This window comes from Bufo bufo, chromosome 5 (genome assembly GCF_905171765.1).
Source record: "Bufo bufo chromosome 5, aBufBuf1.1, whole genome shotgun sequence".
NCBI classification, from domain to species: domain Eukaryota; kingdom Metazoa; phylum Chordata; class Amphibia; order Anura; family Bufonidae; genus Bufo; species Bufo bufo.
The window spans coordinates 228,651,090-228,673,881 of NC_053393.1; positions in this window are offsets into that span (position 1 = coordinate 228,651,090).

Below are 22,792 nucleotides of genomic sequence, written 5' to 3' on the forward strand. Positions count from 1 at the left end.
TTTGGCACAAGTTAGCGGAAATTTATATTTTTAATTTTTTTCTCACAAAGTCTCCCGTTCCGCTAACTTGGGACAAAAATTTCAATCTTTCATGGACTCAATATGCCCCTCACGGAATACCTGGGGGTGTCTTCTTTCCGAAATGGGGTCACATGTGGGGTATTTATACTGCCCTGGCATTCTAGGGGCCCTAAAGCGTGAGAAGTAGTCTGGAATATAAATGTCTAAAAAATTTTACGCATTTGGATTCCGTGAGGGGCATGGTGAGTTCATGTGAGATTTTATTTTTTGACACAAGTTAGTGGAATATGAGACTTTGTAAGAAAAAAAAAAAATAATTCCGCTAACTTGGGCCAAAAAAATGTCTGAATGGAGCCTTACAGAGGGGTGATAAATGACAGGGGGGGTGATCAATGACAGGGGGGGTGATCAATGACAGGGGGGTGATCAATGACAGGGGGGTGATCAATGACAGGGGGGTGATCAGGGAGTCTATATGGGGTGATAACCACAGTCATTGATCACGCCCGTATAAGGCTTCATTCAGACGTCCGGATGCGTTTTGCGGATCCGATCCATCTATCAGTGGATCCGTAAAAATCATGCGGACATCTGAATGGAGCTCTACAGGGGGGTAATCAATGACAGGGGGGTGATCAGGGAGTCTATATGGGGTGATCACCACAGTCATTGATCATGCCCCTGTAAGGCTTCATTCAGACGTCCGGATGCGTTTTGCGGATCCGATCCATCTATCAGTGGATCCGTAAAAATCATGCGGACGTCTGAATGGAGCTTTACAGGGGGGTAATCAATGACAGGGGGGTGATCAGGGAGTCTATATGGGGTGATCACCACAGTCATTGATCACGCCCCTGTAAGGCTTCATTCAGACGTCCGGATGCGTTTTGCGGATCCGATCCATCTATCAGTGCATCCGTAAAAATCATGCGGACATCTGAATGGAGCTTTACAGGGGGTTGATCAATGACAGGGGGGTGATCAGGGAGTCTATATGGGGTGATCACCACAGTCATTGATCACGCCCCTGTAAGGCTTCATTCAGACGTCCGGATGCGTTTTGCGGATCCGATCCATCTATCAGTGCATCCGTAAAAATCATGCGGACATCTGAATGGAGCTTTACAGGGGGTTGATCAATGACAGGGGTGTAATCAATGACAGGGGGGTGATCAGGGAGTCTATATGGGGTGATAACCACAGTCATTGATCATGCCCCTGTAAGGCTTCATTCAGACGTCCGTATGCGTTTTGCGGATCCGATCCATCTATCAGTGCATCCGTAAAAATCATGCGGACATCTGAATGGAGCTTTACAGGGGGGTGATCAATGACAGGGGTGTAATCAATGACAGGGGGGTGATCAGGGAGTCTATATGGGGTGATAACCACAGTCATTGATCATGCCCCTGTAAGGCTTCATTCAGACGTCCGTATGCGTTTTGCGGATCCGATCCATCTATCAGTGCATCCGTAAAAATCATGCGGACATCTGAATGGAGCTTTACAGGGGGGTGATCAATGACAGGGGTGTAATCAATGACAGGGGGGTGATCAGGGAGTCTATATGGGGTGATCACCACAGTCATTGATCATGCCCCTGTAAGGCTTCATTCAGACGTCCGGATGCGTTTTGCGGATCCGATCCATCTATCAGTGCATCCGTAAAAATCATGCGGACATCTGAATGGAGCTTTACAGGGGGGTGATCAGGGAGTCTATATGGGGTGATCACCACAGTCATTGATCATGCCCCTGTAAGGCTTCATTCAGACGTCCGGATGCGTTTTGCGGATCCGATCCATCTATCAGTGGATCCGTAAAAATCATGCGGACGTCTGAATGGAGCTTTACAGGGGGGTGATCAATGACAGGGGGGTAATCAATGACAGGGGGGTGATCAGGGAGTCTATATGGGGTGATCACCACAGTCATTGATCACGCCCCTGTAAGGCTTCATTCAGACGTCCGGATGCGTTTTGCGGATCCGATCCATCTATCAGTGGATCCGTAAAAATCATGCGGACGTCTGAATGGAGCTTTACAGGGGGGTGATTAATGACAGGGGGGTAATCAATGACAGGGGGGTGATCAGGGAGTCTATATGGGGTGATCAGGGGCTAATAAGGGGTTAATAAGTGACGGGGGGGGGGGTGTAGTGTAGTGTAGTGGTGCTTGGTGCTACTTTACTGAGCTACCTGTGTCCTCTGGTGGTCGATCCAAACAAAGGGGACCACCAGAGGACCAGGTAGCAGGTATATTAGACGCTGTTATCAAAACAGCGTCTAATATACCTGTTAGGGGTTAAAAAAAAACATCTCCAGCCTGCCAGCGAACGATCGCCGCTGGCAGGCTGGAGATCAACTCTCTTACCTTCCGTTCCTGTGAGCGCGCGCGCCTGTGTGCGCGCGTTCACAGGAAATCTCGCGTCTCGCGAGAGGACGCGCCGGCGCGTCCAGGAGGAATAAATCAACCACTTCCAGGACGCGTCTGTGCGTACAGCAGTCCGGAGGTGGTTAACTTTCTCTGCATGTCCTTCTTCAAGGATGCCTTCCATGAATTTCAAATAATCCTGCTTGAATTTGGGATCTCTTCCCATCTTTTCTTCAAACATTTCAATCTTGCTAGAGCAAGATTTCTGTTATTTGGCAGACTAAGTCGTTCTCTAAAAGGTAAGGGCATATCAAGATAACCTTGTTGATTCTGCGTAATACTTTCTTCTAGAGTGTGTACGAACTTTATGTCTTCTTGGGATACACTCTTTTCTTTAGAACTTATATCTGCAAAGTTGGATTCAAGGATCTTAATTACTTTTTCTGGACTTACAGTTGGTAATTCTTGGAAAGATATTCAATGACACAATCCTGTCACCTGTCTTGAGTTTGCAATCTGCTGTTTTCCTCCAACAATACCCCATCCTAGATCAGTTTGAACAACCTAGGGTTCACCCTTTCCTCCTGTGATTACCTTTCATGGTACCAAAGCTTCGGGACAATCGTAACCCATCAACAGTCCAACACCAAACTCAGCGGGAACATTTCATGAGATATGACAGATAGGTGCTCCCATTCAGTGACTGTTTCACAAGTAGGTATGCGATCTCGATCTAGAGGTATATCGTCGTTTGTATAAGCTGGAGGTAGATCTAATGTGCAGTTTTAATGAAGTCCTTTAACTCTCAGTCCTTTGACCCTTTGACTGTTCACTAATGTGTCTCTCCCCATCATTATGGTGAGTTTGAGCTTCACTGGTTCTGTAGCCACTTGTAATTTCTTGCAGATTTCTTGATCAATGAAGGTGACATCACTCTGGGCATCCAGTAGCGCATAGGCGTATACCTTCTTGTTCCTCCTTTTAGGATTTAATATGCACACTGGTACAACCATTAATGTGCCATTGCTTTCTCCTTCCCTCACTCTGCAAGAGAATACCAATATTTTCTTTCCTTCCTCAGTATCTTTAGGTATTGAGGATTTATCTTTCTTTGGATGTTCATCATGTAGTGGTGTAGGATGGCGTCCTTTGCAAATGCTGCATGTGGCCTTTTTCTTACACTCCTTAGTAACATGGCCTTTTCTTAGGCATCCGAAACACAGTTGGTTATCCAGCACAATTTTTTTATTTTCTTCTGGGGACTTTGCCTTCAATTGTTGGCACTTATGTATGGAGTGGTTCTCTCCACAGAACATACACTTGAAGGTAGTCTGAAGATTTGTCAGTTCTGTCTTTCTACTGATCCCAGTAGGGACTTTGAACTTGCTCTCGTAGGTATCTTGACCTTTAGCTGCTGTGTTGGTTGCAAAGCTAGTTGCTCTTGCACGTCTTATCTCTCTTGCAGGCCTTTCTTCTAAGGATTTTAAGACGTAAGATGATGTTACTGGATTACATGCTATCCGTACATCCTCATTGACGAACTCAGAGAACTCTTTAAAACTTGGGAAGTTCTTACCTAGATCTAACTGTTTAGTCACATAGAGATTCCATCTAGAAGCCACTTCTTCAGGTAGCTTAGTTAGCATCCTGTGGTTTTCTAGAGAGTCGTTCAGTACTTCCAGTCCTTGAACATGTGGGATGGCATTGCTGCATGCTTGCAGGAAGTCACCATACTTTTGGAGTCTGAAGTGTTCTTTAGGACTTATTTTATTATTATTCAGTTTCTTTCTAAAGGCTCTTTGTACTAAGAAAGGATGACCATATCTTGCATTCAATTTTCCCCAAGCTTGTTTGTAGGCTTCTTCGTCTTTTCTATATAAGTTACCTTCAAGAACTTCCTTGGCTTCTCCACCAACATATCTCTGAAGGTAGAATAACTTGTCAACTGGACTGAAGCTATGATGCTCAATGATTATTTCAAATCTTGCCTTCCACTCTATGAACTTCAGTACGTCCCCTGAAAATACAGTAGGTTCCGGAATGGGAGGTCTATCTAGGACTGTTCGCTGTGGTCTTGCTGGGATAATGGTTGTAACATTCTCTTGAGCATTGCCATGGCATCTAGGAATAGAATCATCCGGTTCTATTTTCTCACTTAGTCCTTTTCTTCATCTTTTCTGGTAGAGATAGAGGGTAAATTCACACACCTTTTTCCTAACACTGGACTAGGCCTCTCTTTGTTTTTATGAGCAGGGATGGAAGGATAATAACTTATTTCTTCACTACATGCTTCAGATTTCCTTCTATTCTTCTGGGCATATGAAGGAAAGTAGGAGTCTTTTTCTTCACTTAGTACAGATTTGAACCTATGACTACTCTGACTCATATCCTCCTCATGTACTCTGAGTCTGGCTTCTATGATCTTAACTTCTTTTTGCGTTTCCAGACTTTTCAATTCAGCTTCCATGGCGCTGTGCCTCCATTTCAGCTTCCATTTGATGGCGCCGTGCCTGCATTTCAGCTTTCATCTGATGGCGTTGTTCATATTTTTCAGCTTGCTTTTCAGCCATCAGTTGACGCTGCGCCTCGATGGCAGCTTCCATCTCAATTTCTGCTTTCATGACAGCAAGTTGTTCAGCTAATTCCTTTCTTTTGGTTGAAGTATTTGAGGACTCTGATTTGTGGGTGGCACTTCTGCTAGTGAAGGAAGTCACACTTGAGATTGTGGTTCCCCATAAGGACCTAGCATAGTCTCTCATAAAAAGCTCATTCATTCTACTTCTTGCTTTAACTTCATCATAGTTTGCTGCAGATGATAGTTCTCTCATGAGCTTTACAAAATCTTTAGTGACCGCTGTACATGTGTCCATGTTCCTTACAATATCCTGGGAAGGTGTCGTAAGTAGAGTTGAGCGAACACCTGGATGTTCGGGTTCGAGAAGTTTGGCCGAACTTCCCGGAAATGTTCGGGTTCGGGATCTGAACCCGATCCGAACTTCGTCCCGAACCCAAACCCCATTGAAGTCAATGGAGACCCGAACTTTTGGGCACTAAAAAGGCTGTAAAACAGCCCAGGAAAGAGCTAGAGGGCTGCAAAAGGCAGCAACATGTAGGTAAATCCCCTGCAAACAAATGTGGATAGGGAAATGAATTAAAATAAAAATAAAAAAAATAAAAATTAACCAATATCAATTGGACAGAGGTCCCATAGCAGAGAATCTGGCTTCACGTCAGCAGAGAATCAGTCTCTTCATGCCATAGCAAAGAATCTGGCTTCATGTCAGCAGAGAATCAGTCTCTTCATGCCATAGCAGAGAATCTGGCTTCATGTCAGCGCAGAATCAGTCTTCATGTCATAGCAGAGAATCAGGCTTCACGTCACCCACCACTGGAACAGGCCACTGTCACACATTTAGGCCCCGGCACCCAGGCAGAGGAGAGAGGTCCCGTAACAGAGAATCTGGCCTGATGTCAGCACAGAATCTGTCTTCATGTCATAGCAGAGAATCAGGCTTCACGTCACCCACCACTGGAACAGGCCACTGTCACACATTTAGGCCCCGGCACCCAGACAGAGGAGAGCGGTCCCGTAACAGAGAATCTGGCCTTATGTCAGCGCAGAATCTGTCTTCATGTCATAGCAGAGAATCAGGCTTCACGTCACCCACCACTGGAACAGGCCACTGTCACACATTTAGGCCCAGGCACCCAGGCAGAGGAGAGAGGTCCCGTAACATAGAATCTGGCCTTATGTCAGCGCAGAATCTGTATTCATGTCATAGCAGAGAATCAGGCTTCACGTCACCCACCACTGGAACAGGCCACTGTCACACATTTAGGCCCAGGCACCCAGGCAGAGGAGAGAGGTCCCGTAACAGAGAATCTGGCCTTATGTCAGCGCAGAATCTGTATTCATGTCATAGCAGAGAATCAGGCTTCACGTCACCCACCACTGGAACAGGCCACTGTCATATATTTAGGCCCAGGCACCCAGGCAGAGGAGAGAGGTCGCGTAACAGAGAATCTGGCTTCATGTCAGCACAGAATAAGTCTTCATGTCATAGCAGAGAATCAGGCTTCACGTCACCCACCACTGGAACAGGCCACTGTCACACATTTAGGCCCCGGCACCCAGACAGAGGAGAGGTTCATTCAACTTTGGGTTGCCCCGCAATATAATGGTAAAATGAAATTAAAAATAGTATTTAATGAGGAAGTGCCCTGGAGTAGAATAATATATTGTTAAGGGGAGGTAGTTAATATCTAATCTGCACAAGGGATGGACAGGTCCTGTGGGATCCATGCCTGGTTCATTTTTATGAACGTCAGCTTGTCCACATTGGCTGTAGACAGACGGCTGCGTTTGTCTGTAATGACGCCCCCTGCCGTGCTGAATACACGTTCAGACAAAACGCTGGCCGCCTGGCAGGCCAGCACCTCCAAGGCATAAAAGGCTAGCTCTGGCCACGTGGACAATTTGGAGACCCAGAAGTTGAATGGGGCCGAACCATCAGTCAGTACGTGGAGGGGTGTGCACAGGTACTGTTCCACCATGTTAGTGAAATGTTGCCTCCTGCTAACACGTTCCGTATCAGGTGGTGGTGCAGTTAGCTGTGGCGTGGTGACAAAACTTTTCCACATCTCTGCCATGCTAACCCTGCCCTCAGAGGAGCTGGCCGTGACACAGCTGCGTTGGCGACCTCTTGCTCCTCCTCTGCCTTCGCCTTGGGCTTCCACTGGTTCCCCTGTGACATTTGGGAATGCTCTCAGTAGCACGTCTACCAACGTGCGCTTGTACTCGCGCATCTTCCTATCACGCTCCAGTGTAGGAAGTAAGGTGGGCACATTGTCTTTGTACCGGGGATCCAGCAGGGTGGCAACCCAGTATTCCGCACACGTTAAAATGTGGGCAACTCTCCTGTCGTTGCGCAGGCACTGCAGCATGTAGTCGCTCATGTGTGCCAGGCTGACCAGAGGTACGGACAAGCTGTCCTCTGTGGGAGGCGTATCGTCATCATCCTGTGTTTCCCCCCAGCCACGCACCAGTGATGGGCCCGAGCTGCTTTGGGTGCCACCCCGCTGTGAACATGCTTCATCCTCATCCTCCTCCACCTCCTCCTCATCCTCGTCCTCCTCGTCCTCCAGTAGTGGGCCCTGTCTGGCCACATTTGTACCTGGCCTCTGGTGTTGCAAAAAACCTCCCTCTGAGTCACTTCGAAGAGACTGGCCTGAAAGTGCTAAAAATGACCCCTCTTCCTCCTGGGCCACCTCCTCTTCCATCATCGCCCTAAGTGTTTTCTCAAGGAGACATAGAAGTGGTATTGTAATGCTGATAACGGCATCATCGCCACTGGCCATGTTGGTGGAGTACTCGAAACAGCGCAACAGGGCACACAGGTCTCGCATGGAGGCCCAGTCATTGGTGGTGAAGTGTGTCTGATCCGCAGTGCGACTGACCCGTGCGTGCTGCAGCTGAAACTCCACTATGGCCTGCTGCTGCTCGCACAGTCTGTCCAGCATATGCAAGGTGGAGTTCCACCTGGTGGGTACGTCGCATATGAGGCGGTGAGCGGGAAGGCCTAAGTTACGCTGTAGCGCAGACAGGCGAGCAGCGGCAGGGTGTGAACGCCGGAAGCGCGAACAGACGGCCCGCACTTTATGCAGCAGCTCTGACATGTCGGGGTAGTTGCGAATCAACTGCACCACCAAATTCAGCACATGCGCCAGGCAAGGAATGTGCGTCAAACCGGCTAGTCCCAGAGCTGCAACGAGATTTCGCCCATTATCGCACACCACCAGGCCGGGCTTGAGGCTCACCGGCAGCAACCACTCGTCGGTCTGTTGTTCTATACCCCGCCACAACTCCTGTGCGGTGTGGGGCCTGTCCCCCAAACATATGAGTTTTAGAATGGCCTGCTGACGTTTACCCCGTGCTGTGCTGAAGTTGGTGGTGAAGGTGTGTGGCTGACTGGATGAGCAGGTGGAAGAAGAGGAGGAGGAAGCTGAGTAGGAGGAGGAGGAGACAGGAGGCAAAGAATGTTGCCCTGAGATCCTTGGCGGCGGAAGGACGTGCGCCAAACAGCTCTCCGCCTGGGGCCCAGCCGCCACTACATTTACCCAGTGTGCAGTTAGGGAGATATAGCGTCCCTGGCCGTGCTTACTGGTCCACGTATCTGTGGTTAGGTGGACCTTGCCACAGATGGCGTTGCGCAGTGCACACTTGATTTTATCGGACACTTGTTTGTGCAGGGAAGGCACGGCTCTCTTGGAGAAGTAGTGGCGGCTGGGAACAACATACTGTGGGACAGCAAGTGACATGAGCTGTTTGAAGCTGTGTGTGTCCACCAGCCTAAATGACAGCATTTCATAGGACAGTAGTTTAGAAATGCTGGCATTGAGGGCCAGGGATCGAGGGTGGCTAGGTGGGAATTTACGCTTTCTCTCAAATGTTTGTGAGATGGAGAGCTGAACGCTGCCGTGTGACATGGTAGAGATGCTTGGTGACGCAGGTGGTGGTGTTGGTGGTACATCCCATGTTTGCTGGGCGGCAGGTGCCAACGTTCCTCCAGAGGCAGAAGAAGAGGCGGAGGCGGCAGCAGCAGCAGCAGAAGAGGCCGAGGCGGCGGCAGCAGCAGAAGAGGCCGAGGCAGCAGCAGCAGAAGTGGCAACAGGGGGAGCCTGAGTGACTTCCTTGTTTTTAAGGTGTTTACTCCACTGCAGTTCATGCTTTGCATGCAGGTGCCTGGTCATGCAGGTTGTGCTAAGGTTCAGAACGTTAATGCCTCGCTTCAGGCTCTGATGGCACAGCGTGCAAACCACTCGGGACTTGTCGTCAGCACATTGATTGAAGAAGTGCCATGCCAGGGAACTCCTTGAAGCTGCCTTTGGGGTGCTCGGTCCCAGATGGCGGTGGTCAGTAGCAGGCGGAGTCTCTTGGGGGCGGGTGTTCTGATTTTGCCCACTGCTCCCTCTTTTGCTACGCTGTTGGCTCGGTCTCACCACTGCCTCTTCCTCCGAACTGTGAAAGTCAGTGGCACGACCTTCATTCCATGTGGGGTCTAGGACCTCATCGTCCCCTGCATCGTCTTCCACCCAGTCTTGACCCCTGACCTCCTGTTCAGTCTGCACACTGCAGAAAGACGCAGCAGTTGGCACCTGTGTTTCGTCATCATCAGAGACGTGCTGAGGTGGTATTCCCATGTCCTCATCATCAGGAAACATAAGTGGTTGTGCGTTAGTGCATTCTATCTCTTCCACCCCTGGTGAAGAGCTAGGTGGATGCCCTTGGGAAACCCTGGCAGCAGAGTCTTCAAACAGCATAAGAGACTGCTGCATAACTTGAGGCTCAGACAGTTTCCCTGATATGCATGGGGGTGATGTGACAGACTGATGGGCTTGGTTTTCATGCGCCATCTGTGCGCTTTCTGCAGAAGACTGGGTGGGAGATAATGTGAACGTGCTGGATGCAATGTCGGCCACCCAATTGACTAATGCCTGTACCTGCTCAGGCCTTACCATCCTTAGAACGGCATTGGGCCCCACCAAATATCCCTGTAAATTCTGGCGGCTACTGGGACCTGAGGTAGTTGGTACACTAGGACGTGTGGCTGTGGCAGAACGGCCACGTCCTCTCCCAGCACGAGAGGGTCCACTAACACCACCACGACCATGTCCACGTCCGCGTCCCTTATTAGATGTTTTCCTCATTGTTCCCGTTCACCACAATTTTGAGAATGTCAAATTTGGGAATAGTTTTTCAACCCAGAAAAAAAAAAGGGCTTTTACGGTCGCTACAAATAACTTAAGCAGCTAAAACAGTACAGATTTGCTTGAATAGAAATGTGAGACCTGTTTTTTTTTTTGCACTGTGTGACAGGTTAAGGTTTAATCTCAGAATCAGACTTCTATCTGCACGGTAGCGTGTGTCTTAGGTTTTTCTGAATGACACTATCAATACCTTCAATGTAAGATATCCTTTTTGGGATAGATTTCAAGTAGGCCTCAAATACCAGAAACTAGTTATTTGGAGAATGGCAAATTTGGGATTAGTTTTTCAACCCAGAAAAAAAAAAGGGCTTTTACGGTCGCTACAAATAACTTGACCAGCTAAAACAGTACAGAATTGCTTGAATAGAAATGTGAGACCTGTTTTTTTTTGCACTGTGTGACAGGTTAAGGTTTAATCTCAGAATCAGACTTCTATCTGCACGGTAGCGTGTGTCTTAGGTTTTTCTGAATGACACTATCAATACCTTCAATGTAAGATATCCTTTTTGGGATAGATTTCAAGTAGGCCTCAATTACCAGAAACTAGTTATTTGGAGAATGGCAAATTTGGAAATAGTTTTTCAACCCAGAAAAAAAAGTGTGCTTTTACGGTCACTACAAATAACTTGACCAGCTAAAACAGTACAGATTTGGTTAAATAGAGATGTGAGGCCTGTTTTTTTTTGCGCTGTGTGACAGGTATAGGTTTAATCACAGAATCAGATTTCTATCAGCACGCTAGCGTGTGTCTTAGGTTTTTCTGAATGACACTATCACTAGCTTCAATGTAAGATATTCTTTTTGGGATAGATTTCAAGTAGGCCTCAAATACCAGAAACTAGTTATTTTGAGAATGGCAAATTTGGGAATGGTTTTTCAACCCAGAAAAAAAAGTGTGCTTTTACGGTCACTACAAATAACTTGACCAGCTAAAACAGTACAGATTTGGTTAAATAGAGATGTGAGGCCTATTTTTTTTGCGCTGTGTGACAGGTATAGGTTTAATCACAGAATAAGATTTCTATCAGCACGCTAGCGTGTGTCTTAGGTTTTTCTGAATGACACTATCAGTACCTTCAATGTAAGATATTCTTTTTGGGATAGATTTCAAGTAGGCCTCAAATACCAGAAACTAGTTATTTTGAGAATGGCAAATTTGGGAATGGTTTTTCAACCCAGAAAAAAAAGTGTGCTTTTACGGTCACTACAAATAACTTGACCAGCTAAAACAGTACAGATTTGGTTAAATAGAGATGTGAGGCCTGTTTTTTTTTGCGCTGTGTGACAGGTATAGGTTTAATCACAGAATCAGACTTCTATCTGCACGCTAGCGTGTCTTAGGTTTTTCTGAATGACACTATCACTAGCTTCAATGTAAGATATTCTTTTTGGGATAGATTTCAAGTAGGCCTCAAATACCAGAAACTAGTTATTTTGAGAATGGCAAATTTGGGAATGGTTTTTCAACCCAGAAAAAAAAGTGTGCTTTTACGGTCACTACAAATAACTTGACCAGCTAAAACAGTACAGATTTGGTTGAATAGAAATGTCAGGTCTATTTTTTAGGCGCTGGGTGACAGGCTCAACTTGCCCCTGATGTAATATATGGCCAAAAAATAACCACACTGTTGATGGTTAAATGCACTTGGGTGACACAGGCTCAGCCTGCAGCTGATGTAGTATATGGCCAAAAAATAACCAGACTGTTGATGGTTAAATGCACTTCGGTGACACAGGCTCAGCCTGCAGCTGATGTAGGATATAGCACAAAATAACCACACTATCGATGGTTAAATATACTTGGTGATAGCTTGTGCTGGCGCACCACAAGTCACAAAATGGCCGCCGATCACCCCAGAAAAAAGTGATCTAAAAACGCTCTGGGCAGCCTCAAAAAAGTGAGCAAGTCAATAATAGCACTTCAATGATCCACAGCTGCAGATCGATCACAGAATGAAGTCTTTTGGAGGAGTTAATCTGCCTAATCTCGCCCTAACGTCGCAGCTGCAACCTCTCCCTATACTGATCATAGCAGAGTGACGTGCGGCGCTACGTGACTCCAGCTTAAATAGAGGCTGGGTCACATGCTGCACTGGCCAATCACAGCCATGCCAATAGTAGGCATGGCTGTGATGGCCTCTTGGGGCAAGTAGTATGACGCTTGTTGATTGGCTGCTTTGCAGCCTTTCAAAAAGCGCCAAGAAAGCGCCGAACACCGAACCCGAACCCGGACTTTTACGAAAATGTTCGGGTTCGGGTCCGTGTCACGGACACCCCAAAATTCGGTACGAACCCGAACTATACAGTTCGGGTTCGCTCATCCCTAGTCGTAAGTGACCGCAGGTTGACATATGCTGCCATAAGCTCTGATTCAGATTCTTCTACTGTCTCTACCATATCACTCAAGTCCCTTTTTATACTTTCTTGATTTAGCTTTGTCTTTAACCCCTTAAGGACCCATGACGTATCGGTACGGCATGGGTCCCGAGTCCTTAAGGACCCATGACGTACCGGTACGTCATGAGTTTAAAATAAGATTGCGGCGCCCCGGGGGTTAATCCGAAATCATTCAGCCGGCATCCTGTCACAACGCCTGTCAATTCAGACCTGCGGTTTGCTGTGCTTTTAGCTGATTCGGAGACCGCGGGGATCAAACTTTAAAATGCCCGAAATAAAGTTTTATTAACCCCCCCTGCACCCCTGAATGATATTATGTGGGTGGGTGGTGCAGGGGGGGGATCGCAGGCGGAGCGGGAGGTGCGGGCGATCCCCCGCCCGCCTCCCCTTGAATAATCGTTGGTGGACAGTGGTTATACCAGGGTGTCAGCATATTGCTGACACCCTGGTATAAACGGCTGACATCGGTGATGCGATGTCAGCCGTTTAACCCTTTCCATTCAGCGGTCCGTACGGACCGCTGTATGGAAAAGGTTAACAGCTCAGGGAGCACCCTCCCTCTCCCATCAGGGGGCTGCTGTGCCTTTGCAGCCCCCCGATGGGAGAGGGAGAGAGCCCCCAGACAGCCCCGTCCTTACCCTTCCCCATCTGCGCAGTTGTGGCTACAACTGAGCAGACGGGGAAGGTTCCCATGGCAACAGGACGCCTTCTCAAGCATCCTGCTGTCCATGGTGCTGAACAGATCTATGCTAAAGGCATAGATCTGTTCAGACAAAGTGTAAGTAAAATACAGTACAGTACCCTATATAGTGTACTGTACTGTATTATACAGACATCAGACCCACTGGATCTTCAAGAACCAAGTGGGTCTAAGTAAAAAAAATGTAGAAAAAAGTGAAAAAAGTTAAGATTAAAAAAAAAAACATTTAGCACTGAATAAAAAATTAAATAAAAAATACACTACACATATTAGTTATCGCCGCGTCCGTAACGACCTGATCTATAAAACGGTCATGTTACTTTCCCCACACGGTGAACGCCATAAAAATAAAAAAATAAAAACTATTAGAAAATTTAAATTTTGCCCACCTTACTTCCCAAAAAAAGGTAATAAAAGTGATCAAAAAAGTCGCATGTACGCCAAAATAGTACCAATCAAACCGTCATCTCATCCCGCAAAAATCATACCCTACCCAAGATAATCGCCCAAAAACTGAAAAAAACTATGGCTCTTAGACTATGGAAACACTAAAACATGATTTTTTTTGTTTCAAAAATGAAATCATTGTGTAAAACTTAAATAAATAAAAAAAAAGTATACATATTAGGTATCGACGCGTCCATATCGACCAACTCTATAAAAATATCACATGACCTAACCCCTCAGGTGACCACCGTAAAAAAAAAGAAAAAAAAAATGGTGTAAAAAAAAGCAATTTTTTGTCATCTTACGTCACAAAAAGTGTAATAGCAAGCGATCAAAAAGTCATATGCACCCCAAAATAGTGCCAATCAAACCGTCATCTCATCCCGCAAAAAATGAGACCCTACTTAAGATAATCGCCCAAAAACTGAAAAAACTATGGCTCTTAGACTATGGAGACACTAAAACATTTTTTTTGTTTTAAAAATTAAATCATTGTGTAAAACTTACATAAATAAAAAATTTTTTATACATATTAGGTATCGCCACGTCCGTGACAACCTGCTCTATAAAATTACCACATGATCTAACCTGTCAGATGAATGCTGTAAATAACAAAAAATAAAAACGTGCCAAAAAATCTATTTCTTGTTACCTTGCCGCACAAAAAAGTGTAATATAGAGCAACCAAAAATCATATGTACCCTAAACTAGTACCAACAAAACTGCCATCCTATCCCGTAGTTTCTAAAATGGGGTCACTTTTTTGGAGCTTCTACTCTAGGGGTGCATCAGGGGGGCTTCAAATGGGACATGGTGTCAAAAAAACCAGACCAGCAAAATCTGCCTTCCAAAAACCGTATGGCATTCCTTTCCTTCTGCGCCCTGCCGTGTGCCCGTACAGCGGTTTACGACCACATATGGGGTGTTTCTGTAAACTACAGAATCAGGGCCATAAATAATGAGTTTTGTTTGGCTGTTAACCCTTGCTTTGTAACTGGAAAAAAAATATTAAAATGGAAAATCTGCCAAAAAGTGAAATTTTGAAATTGTATCTCTATTTTCCATTAAATCTTGTGCAACACCTAAGGGGTTAACAAAGTTTGTAAAATCAGTTTTTAATACCTTGAGGGGTGTAGTTTCTTAGATGGGGTCACTTTTATGGAGTTTCTACTCTAGGGGTGCATCAGGGGGGCTTCAAATGGGACATGGTGTCAAAAAACCAGTCCAGCAAAATCTGGCTTCCAAAAACCATACGGCGCACCTTTCCCTCTACGCCCTACTGTGTGCCCGTACAGTAGTTTACGGCCACATATGGGGTGTTTCTGTAAATGGCAGAGTCAGGGCAATAAAGATACAGTCTTGTTTGGCTGTTAACCCTTGCTTTGTTAGTGGAAAAAATGGGTTAAAATGGAAAATTAGGCAAAAAAATGAAATTCTCAAATTTCATCCCCATTTGCCAATAACTCTTGTGCAACACCTAAAGGGTTAATGAAGTTTGTAAAATCAGTTTTGAATACCTTGAGGGGTGTAGTTTATAGAATGGGGTCATTTTTGGGCGGTTTCTATTATGTAAGCCTCGCAAAGTGACTTCAGACCTGTAGTGGTCCCTAAAAACATTTTTTTTGTAAATTTCTGAAATATTTCAAGATTTGCTTCTAAACTTCTAAGCCTTGTAACATCCCCAAAAAATAAAATATCATTCCCAAAATGCTACAAACATGAAGTAGACATATGGGGAATGTAAAGTCATCACAATTTTTGGGGGTATTACTATGTATTAGAGAAGTAGACAAGCTGAAACGTAGAAATTTGCTAATTTTTCAAAATTTTTGGTAAATATGGTATTTTTTTATGCAAAAAAATTTTCTTTTTTTACCCAATTTTAGCAGTGTCATGAAGTACAATATGTGACGAAAAAACAATCTCAGAACGGCCTGGATAAGTCAAAGCGTTTTAAAGTTATCAGCACTTAAAGTGACACTGGTCAGATTTGCAAAAAATGGCCAAGTCCTTAAAGAGGACCTTTCACCAGAGGAAAGCCTCTAAACTAACTATACAGAAGTGTAGAGCGGCGCCCAGGGATCCCCCTGCACTTACTGTTATCCCCGGGCGCTGCTCCGTTCCGCCGGTATAGCCTCCGGTATGTGAGTAGTTAGGCTCCACCCACTTGATCCTGCAGCCGTCTTCTTCTCCTATGCTGTAGCGCTGGCCAATCGCAGCGCTCAGCTCATAGCCTGGCTATGAGCTGAGCGCTGTGATTGGCCAGCGCTACAGCATAGGAGAAGAAGACGCCGGCAGGATCAACTGGGTGGAGCCTAACTACTCACATACCGGAGGCTATAACCGGAGAACGGAGCGGCACCCGGGGATAACAGTAAGTGCAGGGGGATCCCTGGGCGCCGCTCTACACTTCTGTATAGTTAGTTTAGAGGCTTTCCTCTGGTGAAAGGTCCTCTTTAAGGTGAAATAGGGCTGAGTCCTTAAGGGGTTAATGTATGATTTCCACTTCTCATACATTCTGGCGAACTTTTTTCCTTTTTAATGCTGCTTCGTGCTCCAAATTTTCCAGCATCTTTGGAGTCATTTTTCTGGCACATGATTAACGTCTTAGTTCATCTGCTTGGACTATATTTGTTTGAGGCAAGACTAATGCTGCAAAATAATTTTCTAGCTGACAGGTTCCCTTGCTCTTCAATTTCTACTCTATCTATCTTTGTATCCTCTAACAGTGTCATGGTAATACTAGGCTCAGACATTTTTCTTTAAATGCAATACTGACAATCAATACGAATACTGACAAATGCAGAAATAAATGACTGTCACTTTAAATACAACAGTGATAAATGCAGGCAATACATGACTTTCACTTTAAATGCTTTAGAGTCAGTGTACTACAAACTGTCCTTTATTTTACTTTAAAGTCTTTATCTGAACACAAAAATGTCTCTTTATGCCAAAGCCTATATGCAATGATAAGTAATAAAGGAAAGCTCTGACCTTATTCTGAAGAGCAGGATACTGCGATCTGAAGGTTGCTGCAACAAATGTCTGTCTTAAAGGAGACTTGTCTTTTCTTGATGTGATGCTCTGGGCTGAGTTGCGATGCTCTGTGCAGACTTGTGATGCTTTGTGATGACTTGCGATGATCTGTGATGACTTGCGATGCGCTGGCTTGTATACGCTGCTGCAGGCTTTGGGCTGGTGGCGGGAAACTAGCTGACTGCAGTGCGTGGTCCCTCTGTTGATAGCGGTGCATGCACTGTAGCTCTGGACTTTGGCCTCCCACCATGCGTCTCTTTCTCTCTCTAGGGATCGCAGGAGGGTTGTCGCTCTTTCTCTGACTATCTTGCCTTTGCCATTCTGCCACTTTAAGAGTCGGCTGCAGTTTGACTAATGCGTACGTTCTATGGCCTCTATGGTAGCTCCGCTGAGGTGTCTTTGCTTTCTCACTCAGGGAACAGTTGCTGCACAGTGGTATATGCTGGCGCTCCGCTGGTCTAATGCGCTCTTTACTGTGCAAGTTGAGGAGCGCTATCGCTTCGCCCTCTGAGGGTAATAGTTCCACTGTGGCAGGTGCAGCACTATGATGTGCCTTTTGCGCTGTGGCATTAGAATTCTGATATTTCTGACTTTTTTGGTCTAACCAGACTGTCTATTACTCCTAAATTCCTCTAGCCCCGTTCTATGGAAACAGTAGGTTTAAAGAGCACGCCAAATGCTTCAAATAACTTCTTTATTAACTTTAACTTTTCTTCATATATAATACTGCCGCGTCCGCAGCAGATAGTCCATGTACAAAACACGTGTTGAAAAGATATCACAAAATGGCGGTATGCATAAGATGGTGGTTCAACTGTTTAATCTTGTCATTCAACATAAAATGGGTGCCCAGGCCCCTCATCGCTATTCATTTGAAACCCCTCCCCTTTCACCCCTCTGGCCCACCCGAGGTTCTTCAGAAATCCAGCGCCAGCGCCATTGTCACGGCTGAGGATGGGGGAAATCCTCAGCCGTGTGGAGCCCGGTGATGTTATGACTGCTTGACCCAGGAGAACAGGATAGGGAGCAGGTCACCTCCTAACAGCGTCCCTACCCTGACCCTAACTCCTAACTGCATGGGCCGACCTTAAAGGTAGGAGGACCCATGCGCAGGAACCTCGGATCCCTAACTCACCCTCCGTCCAGTCCCTGCGCTAGGAGTCAGGGTAAGACGACCTACTCCTCCTAGGCACGGAGGAGCAGGAGTCTCAACGGCCAAGCTGTTGGGAAAAAGGGGAAACATAAACAGACTAACGGAAATGGCAGGTGAACTCAGTAGCTCAACCAACCTGCCACAGCCTTGCTGACTGGATCCCTAACACAGAGAATCCAGAACCATTAGCTGCACAAACCAACATAGGAAAATCCCAACAGACCATCAGCCAGACATGACACATACAGGTAAGCATAAACTTAATAAGACATAAAACCTGAACTTAAACCTATGACCACAGTGGTGGCTCTCACAGAGGAATGGAAAGCACAGGAGGCTGCCTCAGCTAGCAAGACTGAAGCAACCTACTGAGCCCTGCTAGAGAGAGGGTATATATAGGCCAAAGTGGCCACAGCCAAAGGTTGGACACACCCAGTGACATCACACACACACTGGGAAGGAAGTTAACCCTTCCAATGCCACAGAAGGGAAAACACACATACATAAAGGGAAAGTGCACACAATAACATACCACACGGTGCACACAACACACACACCTAACAAAAGGTTGCTAGGTGTGACCGCATGCCAGGGCAGCAAGCTGCCTAAGAACCCTCAGGCTGCTCTGCTGCAAAATGCAACACTGGTTGCCCGCGGCAACCACAAGTGAGGCCACAGACAAGCGGCCCTCACCCGTGGTTGAACGCCCATACAAAACCGCAGGCAACCGCATGCGGTAAAGGAGTCACGGTCATGGGCATGGCCGTGACAGCCTTACAGAAGGTTTGCCGCGCCTGCGCACTTCATTCCCCATTCCGGCACATGCGCATTAAACGTTCTTGTGCCTCTGCCCATAATGGGGAATGAAGTGCGCAGGCGCGGTGAATATTGTGAACGGCGCTGAAGAACCTAGGGCGGGCCAGAGGGGTGAAAGGGGAGGGGTTTCATATGAATAGCGACGAGGGGCCTGGGCACCGGCCGCTTGAACGCCACCCCTGGACACCTTCAGACCTAATTTGCATATTGAATAAAGTTTTTTTTTTAAAGAAAATAAGCGACGGACAGCTAAACAGTAAGTAGCATTCCAATATGGGGACTGTAATGCTGATAATGGTGTTAGTGTGCTATAATGGTCAGTATAGGTGAAAGACTCCCTTTAAGGCTATTGGCAGGTCTAGCTGTATACACATATAAGCTATACTAGCAACCTAGGACAGGTCTTAGCTGGCCAGCTACAATCGCTCCTCCCCATACCATTGAAGGGGGCTGTAAGGGATGCTTGTGGTGGGATGGGGGAATCTTGACTAGTCACAGGAGTGTGGGGGTTGCATGGGAGGAGGGTTAAGACTTTGACAGGGCCCCCACAATAGTATTATACAATGACACTACATGACAGATAGTGTGTGCGTATATATATATATATATATATATATATATATATATATATATTATAGGAAAAAGATGGCGTGGCAGCCTGGTCTAGTCTAGATCGTGACTAGACAAAGGAGTGGGGTTAACACAGGAGGAGGGAGTTGCGAAGCACGGGGGGCCATACAAAAAATTTCTGTGGGGCCCATTTACTTCTAGCTACGCCCCTGCACACATATGTACATCACACGCTGCACTACGTACATCACACCATACATTACATACATCACACGCTGCCACACACACATCACATGCTGCCCCACACGCATCACACCCTGCATCACACGCTGCACTACACACATCACACGCATGTATGTGGTGCAGTATGTAGTGAATGCAGACAGGCAAGGCCAGCATTAGCACCCGGCATACCCCTGTGGAGGCCCACAGTACAGCTTCCAGAGGCCAAAAGCAATGAGCGCTTCCATCAATACAGATGGAAGCGCTCATTGCTGGAGAACAGGGAGCTGGGTCCTGTCACTGACCGCTCAGCTCTCTGCACTCCTCCCCTCCTCAGGCCGGCACCGCTCTAAATGGTGAATCAGGAACACTTCTTCCTGCTCCACCATTCAGCCTGCAGGCACAGATCGCGCTGCCGGCCTGTGTGGGCGGAGCCTGCAGCCCTGTAGTCTGCATAAGCTCCGCCCACACATTGCTACAGAGTGATCTGTGCCTGCAGGAAAGAGAGGACTGTGAGCTTCAGGAATGGGACAAGGTGAATAGTTACTGTGTTTTTTTGTTTTTAATACAGAGGGGTCACAGCGGTCTTTATTACTATGGAGGGGGCACAGAGGTCTCTATTACTATGGAGGGGGCATAGAGGGCATTACTACTCTGGAGAGGGCACAGAGGACATTACTACTCTGGAGGGGGCACAGAGGACATTACTACTCTGGAGGGGGCACAGAGGACATTACTACTCTGGAGGGGTCACAGAGAGCGTTACTACTCCGGAGGGGGCACAGAGGGCGTTGCTACTCTGGAAGGGGCACAGAGAGCGTTACTACTCTGGAGGGGGCACAGAGGGCGTTACTACTCTGGAGGGGGCACAGAGGGCGTTACTACTCTGGAGGGGGCACAGAGGGCGTTACTACTCTGGAGGGGGCACAGAGGGCATTACTACTCTGGAGGGGGCACAGAGGGCGTTACTACTCTGGAGGAGGCACAGAGGGCGTTACTACTCTGGAGGGGGCACAGAGGGCGTTACTACTCTGGAGGAGGCACAGAGGGCTTTACTACTCTGGAGGGGGCACAGAGGGCAATACTACTCTGGAGGGGGCACAGAGGTCTTTATTACTCTGGAGGGGGCACAGAGGTCTTTATTACTATGGAGGGGGCACAGAGGGCGTTACTACTCTGGAGGGGACACAGAGGGCGTTACTACTCTGGAGGGGGCACAGAGGGCATTAGAGGGGGCACAGAGGGCAGATCGCGCTGCCGGCCTGTGTGGGCGGAGCCTGCAGCCCTGTAGTCTGCATAAGCTCCGCCCACACATTGCTACAGAGTGATCTTTGCCTGCAGGAAAGAGAGGACTGTGAGCTTCAGGAATGGGACAAGGTGAATAGTTACTGTGTTTTTTTGTTTTTAATACAGAGGGGTCACAGCGGTCTTTATTACTATGGAGGGGGCACAGAGGTCTCTATTACTATGGAGGGGGCATAGAGGGCATTACTACTCTGGAGAGGGCACAGAGGACATTACTACTCTGGAGGGGGCACAGAGGACATTACTACTCTGGAGGGGGCACAGAGGACATTACTACTCTGGAGGGGTCACAGAGGACATTACTACTCTGGAGGGGTCACAGAGGGCGTTACTACTCCGGAGGGGGCACAGAGGGCGTTGCTACTCTGGAAGGGGCACAGAGAGCGTTACTACTCTGGAGGGGGCACAGAGGGCGTTACTACTCTGGAGGGGGCACAGAGGGCGTTACTACTCTGGAGGGGGCACAGAGGGCGTTACTACTCTGGAGGGGGCACAGAGGGCGTTACTACTCTGGAGGGGGCACAGAGGGCGTTACTACTCTGGAGGAGGCACAGAGGGCGTTACTACTCTGGAGGGGGCACAGAGGGCGTTACTACTCTGGAGGAGGCACAGAGGGCTTTACTACTCTGGAGGGGGCACAGAGGGCAATACTACTCTGGAGGGGGCACAGAGGTCTTTATTACTATGGAGGGGGCACAGAGGGCGTTACTACTCTGGAGGAGGCACAGAGGGCGTTACTACTCTGGAGGGGGCACAGAGGGCATTACTACTCTGGAGGGGGCACAGAGGGCTTTACTACTCTGGAGGGGGCACAGAGGGCTTTACTACTCTGGAGGGGGCACAGAGGTCTTTATTACTATGGAGGGGGCACAGAGGGCGTTACTACTCTGGAGGGGACACAGAGGGCGTTACTACTCTGGAGGGGGCACAGAGGGCATTACTACTCTGGAGGGGGCACAGAGGGCGTTACTACTCTGGAGGAGGCACAGAGGGCATTACTACTCTGGAGGAGGCACAGAGGGCTTTACTACTCTGGAGGGGGCACAGAGGGCTTTACTACTCTGGAGGGGGCATAGAGGTCTTTATTACTATGGAGGGGGCACAGAGGGCGTTACTACTCTGGAGGGGACACAGAGGGCGTTACTACTCTGGAGGGGGCACAGAGGGCATTACTACTCTGGAGGAGGCACAGAAGGCGTTACTACTCTGGAGGGGGCACAGAGGGCATTACTACTCTGGAGGAGGCACAGAGGGCATTACTACTCTGGAGGGGGCACAGAGGGCAATACTACTCTGGAGGGGGCATAGAGGTCTTTATTACTATGGAGGGGGCACAGAGGGCGTTACTACTCTGGAGGAGGCACAGAGGGCGTTACTACTCTGGAGGGGGCACAGAGGGCATTACTACTCTGGAGGAGGCACAGAGGGCTTTACTACTCTCGAGGGGGCACAGAGGGCAATACTACTCTGGAGGGGGCATAGAGGTCTTTATTACTATGGAGGGGGCACAGAGGGCGTTACTACTCTGGAGGGGACACAGAGGGCGTTACTTCTCTGGAGGGGGCACAGAGGGCGTTACTACTCTGGAGGGGGCACAGAGGGCATTACTACTCTGGAGGGGGCACAGAGGGCGTTACTACTCTGGAGGAGGCACAGAGGGCGTTACTACTCTGGAGGGGGCACAGAGGGCATTACTACTCTGGAGGAGGCACAGAGGGCTTTACTACTCTGGAGGGGGCACAGAGGGCAATACTACTCTGGAGGGGGCATAGAGGTCTTTATTACTATGGAGGGGGCACAGAGGGCGTGACTACTCTGGAGGGGACACAGAGGGCGTTACTACTCTGGAGGGGGCACAGAGGGCGTTACTACTCTGGAGGGGGCACAGAGGGCATTACTACTCTGGAGGGGGCACAGAGGGCATTACTACTCTGGAGGGGGCACAGAGGGCATTATTACTCTGGAGGAGGCACAGAGGGCAT